The sequence below is a fragment of the Lissotriton helveticus genome, chromosome 1_1, assembly GCF_964261635.1.
Source record: "Lissotriton helveticus chromosome 1_1, aLisHel1.1, whole genome shotgun sequence".
In the NCBI taxonomy this organism is placed as follows: domain Eukaryota; kingdom Metazoa; phylum Chordata; class Amphibia; order Caudata; family Salamandridae; genus Lissotriton; species Lissotriton helveticus.
In genome coordinates this window covers 789,207,228-789,225,509 of record NC_136057.1, presented here as the reverse complement: position 1 = coordinate 789,225,509, position 18,282 = coordinate 789,207,228, and positions in this window count along the sequence as shown.

The following is an 18,282-nucleotide window of genomic DNA, read 5'->3' as shown; positions in this document are numbered from 1 at the left end:
GTGGACACACGCCCCCAGCGTTTGTCATGCCCCCAGCACATGCCCACAGCCCACGATGTGATGGCCGTACCACACGCCCCCAGTGTTCGTCACGCCCCCAGCCCATGCCCACAGCACAACACAGACACGCCCACAAGGGACTACTTTGCTGGCACGGTTCTTTTACCTTTTAAATGTATATGGTGTCCTACGGTACATTTGAATGTCTTGCACTGTATGATTGTGATGAACACCACTGTTTCTTGAAAAGTTAATAAAACCAATTAAAAAAAAATGTATATGGTGGCCATCTGCATAGCCTATGTCCTTCTGCTGCAACTGCCCTTTCCAACGCTGTGTTGGGTGTTGTGATTGGTGTTGTGGTTACTGATATTACCCGCCTCAAAGGTTTGGGCTCTCTCTTTATAATATTAGTATGGATGTATGTACTGTTCAATGCGCCAGCAAATTTGTGTTTTATAATTTTTATTTCCAGGTGTATATCCTTTGACTTACAGTAAAGTCTCTTTGATTGGTGATTCCGTATTGTAAAGAGCTATTCAACAGAATATCCTTTAGTATGCACTGTGCTAAAAATGACTTTGTTTAAAAGTCAGTAGGCAGTCTGCTTGCAGAACTGTAATCATCTAGTCAGTATCCAAATATCCATGGAGGACAGTACGTCTTAGGCTGTGGACTGCTTTAAACCTCAATAGACTATCCTTACATTCTTATATGTAATCACAAACTGGTGTTTTCTATAAAGAATTCTCCAGTCTGTATTATTACATTTTCATCAATCACTCTCAATCTACTGTTTCAGTATTGTATTGAGCCATATAGCACTATGTGCTTAACTATAAACTATTACAACATTGGAATGTTGGGAGCTCCACTGATAACAATGGAGTGCTCTTGGCTTATAATGACTGGTATAAGCCTGGAGCTCCAACATTCCAATGTTACTTTGTTCACTGCTCTGGCTATGAATAAAGGCTTCAGGGAGCCTGAGGGGAATCCAATCCTCTTGCACTCCCTGAAGTGTTTGTTCTTTTTTGTTAGAACATTTTGTCTTCTAATGGTAGAATGTTCTAATACTCTTATAGCCCTTTTGTAGCTGGGCTATACTGGCTATAAAACTTCCTCTCCCTTGTTTAAGACCCTCACCTTCGACTTGGGCCTTTAATGCTAGAGAGAGTCTTTAATAGCCGGTATAGCCCTTTATGGTGAGCTATAAGGCTATATTGTAAAAGTGAAGATGCTATATATTCAACCAGACAGTTGACATTCAGTCAGCATGCTAGTTGTTCTCGGGAAGGTACGCGTAGTGTACGCATACTGTACAGAGTACAGTATAGAGTACGGTAAGCTTCTATAGATATATGTATGATTTTACTGATTATTTTCTGAGGAAAGTTTCTAGTCACTTTTTGTGATGTTCTGTGGCACAACTGTCAGCGTAATAATTATCAGGCAGCACTAATGCACTTTTTTTGGTGTACTGTTGCTTGTTAAATATGAGACCTTTTAATGTAGTATTCTGTGTAAAAAGAGTGTACAATGGATGTTGCTGGTGGTGTTTTAAGCAACACCCATGGCCTTTTGAGACTGCTCTACATTGTAAATCTGAGGCACTGCAAAAAACTCATGCCTCCCCATTAGAGGCATAAAGAAGGTGCAATGGGGAAAATTAGTTTTATTTCTCCCCGTTTTTTTCTTTTTTCTATGTGTGCTGCTTTCTGCATCATATGTAGAAAAACGAAAAGTCTCTTGAGTTTTATTTTGTAGAGAAAGGTTTGCCTATCTCTACAAAAATAATCATCCTTGCAACGTGGACCCCTTTGCTCCATTGTCCTAAGCTTTGTTCATTGGTGCAGCCAAATCATTGTGCACTAGTGCAAAGGAAAAGGATATAAATATGCTGCATCTTATAGATATGGTATATTCCTGTCTTTTTCTTTTGCCAATGGGAAGTATCGCAGGAAGGCCTGCTGCACTTTACTACAGCAAAATATCATAAATGAGGCCTATGTGAGTAGTGAATTACTAATGGTGCAAAGTAGGATTACTGATGGTGCAAAGTAGGCCTAAGGGTTTAGAGTGCTTCAAACTCCTACAGACTGTGCATACGTTTTTGTATGCACCTGTATATTTTCCTTTTTATGTTTAATTTTGCAGTTTCTATCTTTTCACGTGCAGTAAACACTCTGTTACTCCTGGTATACTTTTCCATTGAGTCATTGAAGAGTGTATTAAGGCATTCACTACATTAAAACAGTAATTAGTAGATGTAGAATAAGTGATAGATCCCCAAAGATATGACCGTTATTGTTTACTGTGACATCACCACCATGGAAGCACTATATTTACAATGTTTTGCACTATGAGGCAAAAGTGGCGCAGATATGTGATGTATCTGTGCTGTGAAGATGGTGCATTGCTTCATTTGCATTAAAAGCAAAATGCATCTGCAGCAATGCTGTTTGGGTCCTATGCTCATAATGCTGTAACAATCCTTACACCTGCTTGAAATAAGTGCAGGGTTTTGACGCAGTATAAGCCCAAAAGTGATTGAATGAAATCTTATACATTTCACTTAGTTACTTTTAGGAGGTGTTTGTGCACCAGAACATCCCCTATCTATGCAAGAAAGCCTCCTTTTGGCGCACGGCTTTACAATGTGACGCACCTTCCAATTACGTCAGATCAAAAATAGCATATATCATGGTACATCTTTTACAGTACCATTGCATGAGAAATGTGATGAAATGGTTGTGTAAAAGAGGCACAAGGGGGTTGGAAAAACGCCCTTAATACATACGAATTCATCCACACACTTTCACCAATAGTGCAGATTGAAGAATAGATTTGTAACATATTTATATACATATGTTACATTCAAGTGCTTCGGAGGTACTACAGTATACTATAGGTAAACACCCTAAAGATTTATGCTGTAGCACATCCTTATAGTTTTGCACTTTCATATTCATTCATTCATTTATGTACACATTCTTTCTGACAAACCTTTACAGACAAACAGAAATATAGTTCTTTTTTTTTACCAGTAGAGGTAGTTCTAAAAAGAACTGGGTTTTTTCTTTGTTTTTTTGTAGTTTTTTGTAGTTTTTTTTAAAAAATGTTTTCCTTTTTTCTAAACAAAAACTAGAAAAATAGAAATTCTCCAAAAAACTGTGGACCTCTATAAAAAAAACAAAAAACTTTTTGGGGCATTGGTAGTGCTTACGGAGCTCTTACGTTCCGCTTATGATGCTCTTACGGTGCGTGTACGCTGGACGTACGATCGCGATGTTCGCAATTTAAAAAGTAATATACGGTTCTTAAAAGTTAACAAAAAACATTTTCTTGATTATCCCACATAATGTCTACCTTTAAAATGTACAAGAAATACATAAATATATTGTTTTTAACATTATAAAACGTTCAGAGGTGCGCGTACGGGGGGGGTTATACAAACGTAGATGATGTCACACGGAAGCGTTGATGCGCCGCGTAACGTCAAAACGCACTCGTGATGTGTGCATGCACGCTGAGTACAATTTACAGTACAAATGATGTGCGTTTACAGTACGCGTATGGTGCGACTATCTAAAAAAAAGGAATAATATAAAATTTAATTTTTATATTTGTGAAAAAAAGTATTAAATAACAAAATATATTTTTGTAGTTCGTTTTATTATGTTACATTATAATATGAAATATAAATAAAACAAAATAATATGTAAATATTTATTATAAAAATGAGGAAATTTAATGAAAACAGTTTTTAAAAAATAATGATTACATTTAAAAATTATCATTTACAAACCCTTTCAAATTCATTGAAAAACCCATAGGTTAATTCCGCGTTATAATAAAAAATTACCTTTAAAAAAAACTTAGAAATTCACTGAAAAAACCATAGGTTTCACAAACATTATAGTTAAAAATTAGCATTTAAAAAACCTTACAAATTCACTGAAAAAACCATAGGTTTCCCATACGTTATAGTTAAAAATGAGCATTTAAAAAACCTTAGAAATTCACTGAAAAAACCATAGGTTTCACACACGTTATAGTTAAAAATTAGCATTTAAAAAACTTTAGAAATTCACTGAAAAAACCATAGGTTTCACACGCGTTATAGTTAAAAATTAGCATTTAAAAAACCTTAGAAATTCACTGAAAAAACCATAGGTTTCAAACACGTTATAGTTATTTGGACATTTCACTCATACAAAACCATTGAAATTCACCCGTTATAGTTAACTATAACTCGCGCGCCCGCAATGCACTGCTGATGACTTCACATATTACATGACTCATGTCATGGTCAGTCACATCACTCATGACATCACTGATGACATCTCAAATGACATCACTGATGACATCATCCTTGTGAAAGAGTGGCAGACCTCCTCTCAGCGTAATATAACCCTTGATACACACATTCAAAAATAGAAACTAAAATGTTAAAAAGAAATGGAGATACCAATACCAGTAGAACAACCTATTCAGTAATTCCAAAATCTACATACACAATCACTCATTGACCAACAGTTCTATATAGTCACTCATACATGTACTCACTCATCATATGTACTCATACACCTATACATCCTGTTATACACCGAAACTCATCCATAGAGTTACTCACACATATACTCACACATGTAAATAAACTATCAACCATCCATTTATTTGCATATACAGCTATACACCCACCACTACACTTACTTATACAGAAACTTATACATACTTATTCTCTTAAACAATCACTTATAGAAAAACATACTTATTTATGCAGGAACTCTTCCAATCTCTCACTCGCACATATAATCACTTATATACATCAATACTCACGTATACTAGTTTAAAACATATATAGTTACTCATATAGACACTATTGAGACAGTCATTCACTCACTAACACACCCATACACACACTCATCCACCCATACAGTCCTGCAGACATGCTGTCTTCAAAACACATACAGTGAGTCACTCATTCATGCATCTATATGCTAAGTAATATCCCCCACCAAACCAACCCATGCAGCCACTTATACACAACGTGAGACACTGATACAGATATTTACATATTTAAACATTACTCACTAATACATGTATTCACTAAGATACACTCAATGAGTCAGTTATACAATCAATTTTACAAAGAAAACACCAATTTAGACACTTATTTACCCATTTATTCTACCGTCGACCTTAAGATATACATATATAAAAAATATTTATTTTTCAGAAAGACACACATTCACTGGATGATGTCATCAGTGATGTCATCAGTGATGTCATTTGAGATGTCATCAGTGATGTCATGAGTGATGTCGCTGACCATGTCATGAGTGATGTAATATGTGAAGTCATCAGCAGTGCATTGTGGGCACGCGAGTTATAGTTAACTATAATGGGGGAATTTCAATGGTTTTGTATGAGTGAAATGTCCAGTCAACTATAACGTGTATGAAACAGCAATTCACCACCGGGGAGACCAATAGTCTCCTCACTAGGTAGTCTTTTAGAACATCTCTCTGTGTTTATTGATTACTTTTTATCAGAAATGGTAGTGTCTCTTAAATCCTATATCAAAGACACGTAGGATTTCCTCATACATATTGAACAGTTGGACTGGCGAGAGGGGGATTGCTTAGTGGTGATGGACATGGCCAGTTTGTATACCTGTATAGCACATAAGGATGGCATTAATGCAACACAAACCTTACTTAGCAATCCCCTGGTGAGGTTGACTGAGCATAGTAATATGCTAGTGGAATTTCTAGAATTCTGTCTCATGAATAACATCTTCCTGTACCAGTACCAATATTACAAACAGATGTTGGGCACAGCCATGGCACCTGCTTCGCCCCCAGCTACACAAACTTGTTCATAGGTTGGTTGGAGGAGCAGGTGGCCTGGTCGGGAGCCAATGACAAATGGATGGAGAAAGTAGTAGCCTGGTACAGGTATATAGACAATCTCTTCCTAGTATGGAGGGGATCAGAAGAGACAGCATTAGAATTCATTGAGGTTTTGAATCATAACTATTACAATCTAAAATTTAGGGCAGAGATCAGCGTCAACTTTTTAGATTTGGAGGTATTTGTGTCAGAACTAAGGTTGTGCACTAGACTTTACCGCAAACCCACTGCGGGTAATTCAGTGCTTCATGCCTCGAGAAGCCACCCCCCTAAACTTATTAACAGTATACCCTATGAGGAACTGCTTAGAATAAAAAGGAATAATACTAGGGAGCCTGACTTCCAAAGATTTGCAGGAGAATGTATGGAGATATTCCAGGCACGAGGCTTCATGGAGAGTACCCTGTGTGAAGCACTGAACAAAGTAAGATCTATGCCTAGGCAGGAACTTTTGAAGACTAAAGGGAGGAAATCTCAGAAAGAGAATGAATTTCTGATGGTGACAACATTCTCCAGTGGGGCGGATGATCTAAGGACCATAATGAGAAAAAACTGGGATCTGCTGCAAGCTGATCCAACCATTGGAGATGATATTTCAGCACGTCCATTGATAACCTTCAAGAAAGCGAGGGCTCTAAGGGATTGTCTTGTGAGCAGCCATATAGTTAATCCCATTCTGAAACCATTTTGAAGTGATCTAAAAGGGATCTTCCCACGTGGAAGTTGTAAAGCCTGTGCAAACAGAAAAAGGGTGTTGTCATGTACAGTACCAGGCTTTGAGAAACCAAAATGGATCAGAAAATTCATCACATGCAGCACATCATATACTGTGTACTGTTTAACTTGCCCCTGTGTGCTCAGATACATTGGGAGCATGATCAACCAAATCAAAATGCATATCTTGAAGCACACTAGGGCAATAAAGAATGGTGATGCTGCATATCCGGTAGTGCGGCATTTCCAGACAGAACACAAGAGTGACAGTAGCTTCACAACATATTTTGCTTTGGACCATGTACAAGTGAACTTGAGGGGCGGAGATAGAAGGTCAAGACTTAGAAGATTGGAGTCTAGGTATACCATTGATCTCCGTACAAACACCCCTAACGGTCTAAACACTAATGACGAATAGTCAGTGCATCTTGGGGAATGAGACTGTGGGTTGTGAACTCTTGGAGTTCATGCAAAGTACTTAGGTATGTTAAAACATGTAATGGAACTCAGAGTGCCTATGGTAGATTTTATATGAATGATTGTAGTATATTGCATGGATAAGGACTTGTGGGGCGAGAGACTATGGAAGAACTTGTTTGAAAGCCCATGTATGGCAGAATTATTTAAAGATTGAGGAATATGGTAATACTATTGAATGATATAATTGCTGGGGAATTCATTGGCCCTTCCAGGGCGTTATTAGTAGAATTGGGGCAATATTGTAACAGTAGCGCTATTAGGGCAAAGTCCAAGGCCCATTTAGGGCGGAATTGTTCTGTATTTCAAACAGAGAAATCTACTGTTTCTAATAGTGCACTTACGACGTGAATGCATTATGTATTCATGAATTCTCGCATTACACCTTATATATTGATAAATTTTTTCATTATACATTGTTATGTGAAATGTTACAAAATGGTGCTACTATTTCCCAAAGAAACGTTGGTCCCTTCTTTATGCCAGTGATACTGGCTGACTATGGAAATGTAAATAAAAATGGCAGTTGTCAGCGCGCCCATTCACCATCGAGAAAGGCGACTGCTGAAACGCGTCTGGTGTTGTAATCAGGAAATAAACGATTATTCTATCTTATTCCTGGTGAGTGCTTAGCTTCTGTGCAAGAAAGGTATGCGGCATGTAGAATTAATATATATATATGTATAGCCAGCTGCAAAAATTATTGACCAGCACTCATGGCATAGTTAAACCCAATAAGGATTATATGTCCAGATATGTGGATTTTTTTTGGTTCCCGTTTGTGTTCGAATTAACGTCATACACTAGAGACACTAAAGACTTCTTAAAACACATCGAGGGAGTCACATGGGAACTTGACTTCCTAATGGTAGTATTGGATGTGGCTAATCTAGACACTTGTAGAGCACATGAAAAGGAATGGAAATCGGTAAGATACTTTTTGAAAACCCATCTGTTGAAACATACAGAGCACAGTGAAATGCTGCTGGAGTTTGTGGACTTTTGTTTGCACAATAACATCTTTATTTTGCAGGACAAGATGTATACACAGATTAAGGGAACGGCCATGGGAACCTGCTTTGTCCCAGCTATGCAAACCTGTTCGAGGGCTGGTGGGAGAAGCAGGTGCCATGGTCGAACACATGTGACAGATGGGTAGAACAGATTGTGAGCTGAAGATGCTATACAGATGACCTGTTTATCATCTGGCGTGGCACTGAAGAGTCCGCCAAACAGTGTATCTCTTATTTGAATTGTAATCATTTGAATCTTAAGTTTAGAAGTGAGATCATTCCTCAAAGTTACATTTCTGGACCTGAGGGTATTTGTGAGGGCCAATAGGATGAGTACCACACTTTATAGAAAATCAACAGCAGGGAACTCGATCCTGCATGCAAGGTGTAGTCATCCCCGTAACCTGGTGAATAGTATTCCATATGGAGAACTATTAAGGGTTAAACGAAATAGCTCAAGAGAGGAGGATTTTTAGCAAGGAGCACAGGAAAGCATCCAAAGATTTATTGTGAGGTGGTTTCAGAAAGAGTTTTGAATGAAGCTATGGAAAAAGTAAGGAGCTAGAACAGATCAGATCTTTTAAACGAGGAACCACAATTTGGGAAGAAAAATTGAAGAATAATTTCCATCTGATTACCAATTTCTTGAGTGCAGCAAAACATGTAAGAGGTATTATGAAACAAAGTGGCAGATACTGGAATCTGATTCCATGATAGGACGAGACCTACCACTGCATCACTCCCTAACATTTAGGAATACACTATCTGTTAGAGATCAATTAGTGGAGAGCAATCTGCACCCTCTAAGACCACAGAGAGGCATACAACAGCTACTGATCTATTTCCTGTGTAGCAGATGTAAGGCATGTGCCCAAAGCAAAAAAGTTACCACCTATGAAATCAGAGGCCTACGTGATCCAATCAAAATAAATAAATGCATAAATTGCAATACACCATTCACAGTGTACTGTTTAATTTGCCTGTGTAACTTGATGTATGTGTGGAGTGCTATACATCCCGTAAAACTCCTAGAACATCAGAGTGCTATTCCTAAAAAAGATGTAAACTATCCGGTGTGAGACATTTTGAGAGCCATCATCAGAGCAATGGAAACCTACTAAAAATAAATCTGTGTAGATCATGTACCACGAGATGTAAGGGGCGGAGATAGGGAAACAAAACTGCGAAGACTAGAATCAAGATATATAGTGGACATGCTAAAAAAGACGCCTCTAGGACTGAATAGTGGAAAGGAGTTGGGAGTGCACCTCTAATAAGGGTGCGGTTCAGGAAGAACTTTCATATGAGAGATATTAGTAAAGTGTAGACCAGAGGGTAATAAATACGAAGAGAACATGGACATTGGGATTTCTGTGCTACTTCAAGATAGAAATCTTCGAGTGTTAATTATTCCAGAATGTGTTTGAATTATTAATGAAATATAGATTTAATCTGACTTATTATGTTCCTGCTTGAGTTAGTGAAAATTGAGTGTTGAACAATGATTATAGGGATTATAAATTGGTCTAAAACAGAACAGATAAAGCATTAGTGTTGTAACTGAATGACAGTTAATAAGTGTTGACTTCTATTAATGAAATGTGTTTTATATAAGGAAATGGATTCAGAAATGTGTTACCCTGAACCTTGTAAATATTTCAATTATTAATGAATTATGCATGAGAGTGTGATTTACACCACTCCAAAATGGCGCTGATGTTTTCAACTGTCCCCGAGAGTAATATGAGTGCAATGGGAATAAAAGAGACCTAAACGCGACAGTTGCCGAAACAGACGTAGGCAAACTGCAGAAACGCATTGTGAACAAAAGTATGAATAAATCCTTATTGGGTTTAACTCTCCCGTGAGAGCAGGTCAATAATTTTTGCAGCTGGATATTTCACAAGTCTGCCCTCGCGAGATGGAGTGCCTGCTAGTGAGTGCGGCGACACTTGGCAGATAATTGGAGCAAAGATATATATATATATATATTTTCTTTGAGCTACACCAACCTCATGATGGGGTGATGGGAGAGGAGCATAGCTTGGAGTGAATAAAATGACCAATACACAGCCAGAGTCGTTCTCTGGCTGTGTTTCATAGACTATTAAGTGAGAAGGGATTGGAAGCGCACTCCTAATATTCAAACTAATCCACTTTAAACCAAAATTTTATGAACAATATAGTTTACAATGGGGCCGCAGCGTAACACTTGCTGTCAATCAAGTGTGAAATCAGTACAAATATAATGCTGCCAAAACTGGTAGACAACGCTGTGCACTGTGCATGAGTAGTCCTATCGGACTCTAATAAACCACTTGGTAAATAAACAAATCAATCACATAGATACAATATTTTTCAAGAGAATGCTTAATATTCATCAACGTTCATTTAGATGTATGTTATACAGTTAATGTTGAACAAATGAATGTTCCATTAATATTTAGATCACAAAAAGAATCAACTGTTGGTCCATTAATACATGAATCCAATGCAATATTAATGAACAAAGTGCTACAATCTAAACATAAATCAATACATTCTTGAAGATAACCATCTTGGAAATGCCCGATGCATTTCGGGACAGTAGTGTCCCTTCTTCAGGGGAAATCTGTGGAAGCAAAACAATTTCTCAAAATTTTATGCTGAAAATGTTGATGCTATCAATGAAAATGACTATACATTAAGGCACACCATGCATGGGTCGCGATTAGACGAAAGTGCAGATGCTGTGATACTGATATTAAAAACAAGCCACATGACTCAAGCACTAGTGCACAAAATCAACCTCAAGGTGCACAGGAGAGGTGAAATCAATGAATCAATATCAAGAAAGTACCACGTGATAAACGAAGGTGGTGCAACTGAATCTAGATGTTGTAAAACATATGGATGAAATAAACACACTGAAGGGATATTACAATGGAAACTAAACTACCTGGCTGGTGCCACGTCCTGACAACTGTAGGAAAAACCAACAAAAACACACTTGAACGACCTTAAGCCAATGTACCTTAAAAAAAACATATACAGCACCACTTGAGTGTCCATACGGGACAAGACAACGCCTACCTGAGTATATCCAATGATGGACCCTGTCCGGTAAAGGCTGCTACTGTTATACTGTCACATATTACATCACTCATGACATGGTCAGTGACATCACTCATGACATCACTGATGACATCTCAAATGACATCTATGGTGACATAAATGATGACATCATCCATGTGATAATTTCATGCATCGTCTCACACCCTAACATAACTTTACATACACCCACTCTAAATTACAGACTGCCATTATCAAAACCATAGACACTCCAACACCAATAACTACATACCCACTCACTGATTCTTAGGTCTACACATACATCCACTCACTCACCCGTACAGTCACTCATACTTATGTTCACTCAGGACAAGACTATAATATGCACTCATACACCTATATAGACACTCGCACACCGCCACTCATCCATAGAGGTACTCACACACCTAGTCAGTCATGCAAATAATTATTCACACTCCCATGTACTCACCTATACAGTTATACACACACCAGCTCACTTAGTCATACAAATACTAGCACATTCTTATGTTCTTATACAATCACTGATACAAGCAAACACTCATCCATGCAGCCACTCTCACAATCACACATTCTCATTAATAGCCATTTATATACTCTAACACACATATATACTCCCTTTCATATATGTAGTTACTTACACATGTACAAATGAGATATACATTGACTCACTAATACACCCTTACACACACTCACCCACCCATACAGTCTACCACAGATGCACACTTCAATCTATGCATCAGTAAATCACCCACTCACACATCTATGCACAGAGTCACACACACCTCACCCACACAAACACTCAGACAGCCATACCGATACTCAGACAGTAGGTAGTTATAGTTAGGACCTATTTTTCATAGGAAATACACAACATTCTATTTCCAATAACTTTGGAGCTGGCCGACAAATCTTCGCAACATTTTCAAAACTTATGGCCCGCTCCGGTCCGCTCCTATCCTGAAAGTCTTGGGGTGATTCATCAAGCGGGGCTGAGAAAAAAAGGGAGGTCCCAAAACATGTTTGCCCCATGCAATTTTCCATAGGAACATTTAGCCGCAGCTACAGCACAAACTGCTGAACGGAATTACACCAAATGTGGCAAATAGGTAGTGCTTGGTTCAGACTCGTGCCTTTTTGTTAAATGGTGTAAATCTATTCAGTAGTTGTTGAGAAAATCAAAAGTAAAATCAAATATATATCAATGGCCGCAGAGGATCCATGCACCCTGTACGCACCCTGCGCGCACCCTCCCGATCACGAGCTGCAGGCTTATTAGCTGTCAACAGGCTGTCAACACTCCAAACCAGGTAGTGTTGGCAGCCATTTTGTGCCTCGGTAGAACCGAGGCACAAGAAATCAGTGCAACAAGTATGCAAAACGTAAAAAGGGGGCAGGGTAGAAACACCCTGAACCCCTAGACCTGCTCTCACTTTTAAAATGCAAACCAGATTGCTTTATAACATGGGGAGCTGCATGTTAGCAGCTCCCCATGTGGAAAAGCAATGCCGGCTCCCGAAGGCCGCGAGGAGTCGGCGGTACCGTAGGAGCATTGGGGCTCCCCCCATGGTCCCCAACGTTGTGTTTTGGCCCCGGGGGATGGGGTCCCCGGGGAGAATAGAAATTAGTGGCAGGTGCTAAAAAGTTTCTACAGTAAAATTAGAAGTCACGCACCCAGCACGGTGCTCAGCGTGGCCCCCGGTGTGAATGTGTTGGGTGCGCGACTCCCAGCGCGGCCCGATGGTGTGAACACGTTGAGTACACGACTCAAAAACACACTGGGTGCGTGACTCCAAAGCAAAAAAAAGTATTATTTTTTACATATACATCATGCTTATGTGTTTAGATCTCGGGAGGCTTTAAATATAGCCCTTTGTGTTTATAGGGAGATTTTGGTACCTATAAGTAAGTACCGATGCAGAGTCTAAAGTTGTTGAGGAAGACTCTGTTACCCTCATCTGTGAAATGTACACCATCTCACCTATAGATGCCATCCATATTAAAACGCAGATTGTTGTTGTAAATGGACCCCATCCTATAATCTCGGAGATAAGCAGAAACATCTTTATTGACATTCTTCCTAGCTTTCTTAATCTGTGTACGAAATTGATTGGACCAGTTCCATTTCTGTCTTTGGCATATGTTAGAATAGACAAAGGCAGTTTGGGGGAAAAGTGAGATCAATTCTCCAAAGATGTCCTTCATAAGCATTTCCAGACGTACCCCAATCAAAGTGCCTAGGTCATTGCCACCACAGTGCACAGTTATGAGTTCAGGGTGTTGGAGATGCAAAAAGGATTTAACCAATGGCATCAATTGGTGACACTTTAATCCTCTTTGTCCAATCCATAATGTCTACATTTGGCAAAGCTAGGTCTTTGTCAATACCTTTGTTTTCTGCATACCTTTGGCTCCAGAAAATATAGCTGTGTCCCATAATCCACACTTGAAGCATCTTGAAGGGAGGTCTAGATGCACTCAGAAGGTGTCTGTATGTGAAATGGGCAGTTTGAAAACTAAGATTTTTCTAAATGGTGGATAAGATGCAGTTTAAAAAAAAGAGAAATGATTGGCTGTTTGAGAACATTATAGACTAAAAATTGGTTAATGAAAACAGTTTGAAAGAAACATTACATAGAATAAGCTGATATTTTGAAAAGTCAAGCAAACTTGCTGTTTGGATTTACAACATTGTGTGCTGAACTTTTGACTTGTGTGTTCAGTTGGGTGTTCCATGAACTGTTACTATAGTAACAGACATTAAGCAGAGTGGGGGTAGGGTTTAAAGTTATGTCAATTGGAAAGGGTTGAAATGTGTAACCAAAGGAAATGTGTGTTAGCTTTTGAATTATTGTGGGAAGCAATGTGATTTGATATTTACATGTATATGTGTGCAGAACGGGAGGGAAAGTTTGCCATTTTTTGGTTTTTCTAACAGCAGTTTACTACAGACATTCTCTATAAGAAAATCTGGTCTGTGATTCCGATACTTCTTAATCTACTAATCAATTTGAAAGGTGAGTTATTAATTTGTGAGTTGTTGTATGGGGTGCTTAGTTTTTAATTAGAGTACTGTGTTTCACCTGCTAAAGTCCAGGGAATAGTCTTGGTTGTCTAGAATCACACTGTGAGTCTGTGTGTACTTGTGCAACCATTGTGGCAGAAGCATGTGGTTACTTCATGACTTTGCAGCTACATAAGTGCTTAAATTAAGCACGAGCGGAAAATCCGTTACGTCCGCGGATTTTTCGGATTTTTAGTGAATACGCAATCCGCGTATTTTGCGTATTTTTCACAAAATCCCAAAAAAAAATCCGCGGATGTAACGGGTTCAAAAGTTGAACCCCCACTCATGTAACTATTTTACAATGGCGCCAGCAAGCTGCCAGCGCCGTTGTAAAATAGTTACAAAGTTAGCATGCACAGGAACCACTAGATAAAACGAAGCAGGTGCTGCTTTATTTTATCTAAGTGCTTCCTGTGCAAGCTAACTTTGTAACTATTTTACAACGGCGCTGGCAGCTTGCTGGCGCCATTGTAAAATACTACAGCAAGAGACCCCTGCGCCCTTCGGCGCAATTGCATAGTAACACACACATGGTCGCTGGAACTAGTTGAGGCTCAAATGCAGTGACTCATTCATCAGCCCAGAAACAATCGAGAGCGTCATCGAGGCTGGGGAATGTGCCTTCTTTACCAAATCTACCGTGGAAAATCAACTGTGATGCTGGATAGACTTTGCATCCTTGACTTTCACGAGCGCAATACCCATGAGTAGGCACATTGTGTTCGCACGGGTTTCTGCACGTTCGCGAGCGTTTTGTACAATAAAACCCTCGCGAACTTGCAGAAACCCGTGCGAACACACAAAAAAAATACGCTAGGATCCGCGGATTTTGCGTATTTTCCAAATCCGCAAATCCGCAAATCCGCGGATTGCCAATACGCAAAATCCGCTCACCCTTAGCTTAAATAGCTTTTCTGTTGTGACATTTTAGTAGTATTAGAACCCAGTGATTGCTTATGCATTCACAGAATGAGTCAGGCATTCTCAGTAGAGTGCAGTAGTGAAATGTGTAGAATGTATGCAGTCACTTTACCCCTTCCACACTAGTGTGTTTCTCCTGCTAAAGTCCAGGGAATAGTTTTGCTTGTCTAGAATCACACCTGAGCATGTGTCCACTTCTGTAACCATTGTGACAGAAGCATGTGGTTATTTCATCTCTTTCCTGACATATACCTGCTTAAAAATCTATTGCTGTTGTGCTCCTCTAGTGAGCCATTCAGCACCATGTACTAATACATTCCTTCTGCCAAAACCCAACCACTTATAGATGCACCCAGGCAGCCTCCTTGCAGTACTCTAATCATTCATTCAGTACCCAAGTACTCATGCGGTGAGCCAGGCCTTAGCACATGGACTGTTTCAAACTCCATCTACACATTTGCCTTTCACACTTTCAATTCCCCAGTCACTGCCCATAGATTCCAGGATACAACATGACACCCCCTTTGCACTCCTTTAGTGACCCATTCAGTACCATGTACTAATCCATTCATTGTGCCAAAACCAAGCCACTATTATTGCAGTATTATAATCATTCACTCAGTACCCAAGTACTCATGCAATGACTCAGGCCTTACAACAAAGACTGCTTCAAACACCTATCCACTATGCATGCAGTCTTCTAACCACCTACACATTTGTATTTCACACCTTCAATTTCCCAGTCAGTATCCATTGACTCCAGCAAACACCCTGCCACTCTCTTTTCACTATTCTAGTGACCCATTCAGTACCATGTACTAATCTTTTCACTGCGCCATTACCCAACCACTTATGAATTCATCCAGGCAGTTTCTTTGTAGTATTCTAATCATTCAGTCTGTATTGAAGTGCTCATGCAATGACTCAGGCCTTAGCTCATAGACTGCTTCAAACACCTACCCACTGTGCATGCTGTCCTCTAACCACCTACACATTTGTATTTCACTCCTTCAGTTCCTCAGTCATTGTGTCCATAGACTCAGGCAAACACCCTGCCATTCCCTTTGCAATCCTCTAGTGACCCATTCAGCACCATGTACTAATCCATTCACTGCGCCATAACCCAACCACTTACAAATTCACCCAGGCAGTTTCTTTGCAGTATTCTAATCATTCAGTCAGTATTCAAGTACTCATGCAATGACTCAGGCCTTAGCACATAGACTTCTTCATACCCCTATCTACTATGCATGAAGTTCTCTAACCACTTACACATTTGTGTTTCACACCTTTAATTCCCCAGTCAGTATCCATAAACTCCACCAAACACCCTGCCACACCCTTTGCACTTCTCTAGTGACCCATTCAGCACCATGTACTAATCCATTCACTGTGCCATAACCAACCACTTATAAATTAATCCAGTCAGTTTCTTTGTAGTATTCTAATCATTCAGTCAGTACTCAAGTACTAATGCAATGACTCAGGCCTTAGCACATAGACTGCTTCAAACACCTATCTAGTATGCAGGCAGTCCTCTAACCACCTACACATTTGTTTTTTTACAACTTAAATTCCCCTGTCAGTGTCCAGTCACTACTGCAAACACACTGCCACTCACTTTCTACTCCTCTAGTGACCTATTCAGTGCCATGAACTAATCCATTTATTGTGCCAAAACCTAACCACTTATAAATTCACCCAGGCAGTTTCCTTGCAGTATTCTAATCATTCACTCAGTACACAAGTACTCATGGAATGACTCAGGCCTTACTACATAGACTGCTTCAAACCCCTATCCACTATGCATGCAGTACTCTAACCACCTACACATTTATTTTTCACACGTTCAATTCCCCAGTCAGTATCCATACACTACAGCAAATGCCCTGCCACTCCCTTTGCACTTCTCTAGTAACCCATTCAGCACCATGTACTAATCTATTCACTCCGCCAAAACCTATCCACTTATAAATTCACTCAGGCAGTTTCCTTGCAGTATTCTAATCATTCACTCAGTACCCAAGTACTCATGCAAATACTCAGTAATTACCACATAGACTGCTTCAAATCCCTATCCACTATGCATGCAGTCTTCTAACCACCTACACATTTGTATTTCACACCTTCAATTCCCAAGTCAGTGTCCATAGACTCCAACAAACACCCTGCCACTCCCTTTGAAACACCTCTAGTAACCCATTCAGCACCATGTACTAATCTATTCACTGCCCCAAAACCTAACCACTTATAAATTCACCAAGGCAGTTTCCTTGCAGTATACTAATCATTCACTCAGTACCCAAGTACTCATGCAATGACTCAGAACTTACCACATAGACTGTTTCAAAGCTCTATCTACTATGCATGCAGTCTTCGAACCACCTACACATTTGTTTTGCACACCTTCAATTCCCCAGTCAGTGTCCATAGACTCCAGGAAACATCCTGCCACTCCCTTTGCACTGCACTAGTGACCCATTCACCACCATGTACTAATCCATTCATTGTGCCAAAACCTAAGCACTTATAAATTCACCCAAGCAGTTTCCTTACAGTATACTAATCATTCACTCAGTACCCAAGTACTCATGCATGACTCAGGCCTTACCACATAGACTGCTTCAAACCCCTATCCACTATACATGTAGTCCTCTAACCACCTACACATTTGTCTCTCACACCTTCAATTCCCCAGTCAGTATCCATACACTTCCAGCAAACACCCTGTCACTCCCCTTGCAGTCGTCCAGTGACCCATTGAGCACCATGTACTAATCCATTTACTACGCCAAAACTCAACCACTCATAAATTCACCCAGGCAGTATTCTTGCAGTATTTTAATCATTCACTCAGTACCCAAGTACTCGTGCAATGTCCTAGGGCTTAACACAAACACTGGTACAAACACTTGTCCATTACACATGCAGACCTATAACCACCTACACGCTTATGTTTACACCTTCAATTACAAGTTCAATTAGTGATTACAAAAGAAATTGGTTAAATGGTTTTTTATATACAATGTGTTTGTTTAGTAATAGAAAAGTATATTTTATAGATTTATTAAAATAAAAAAAT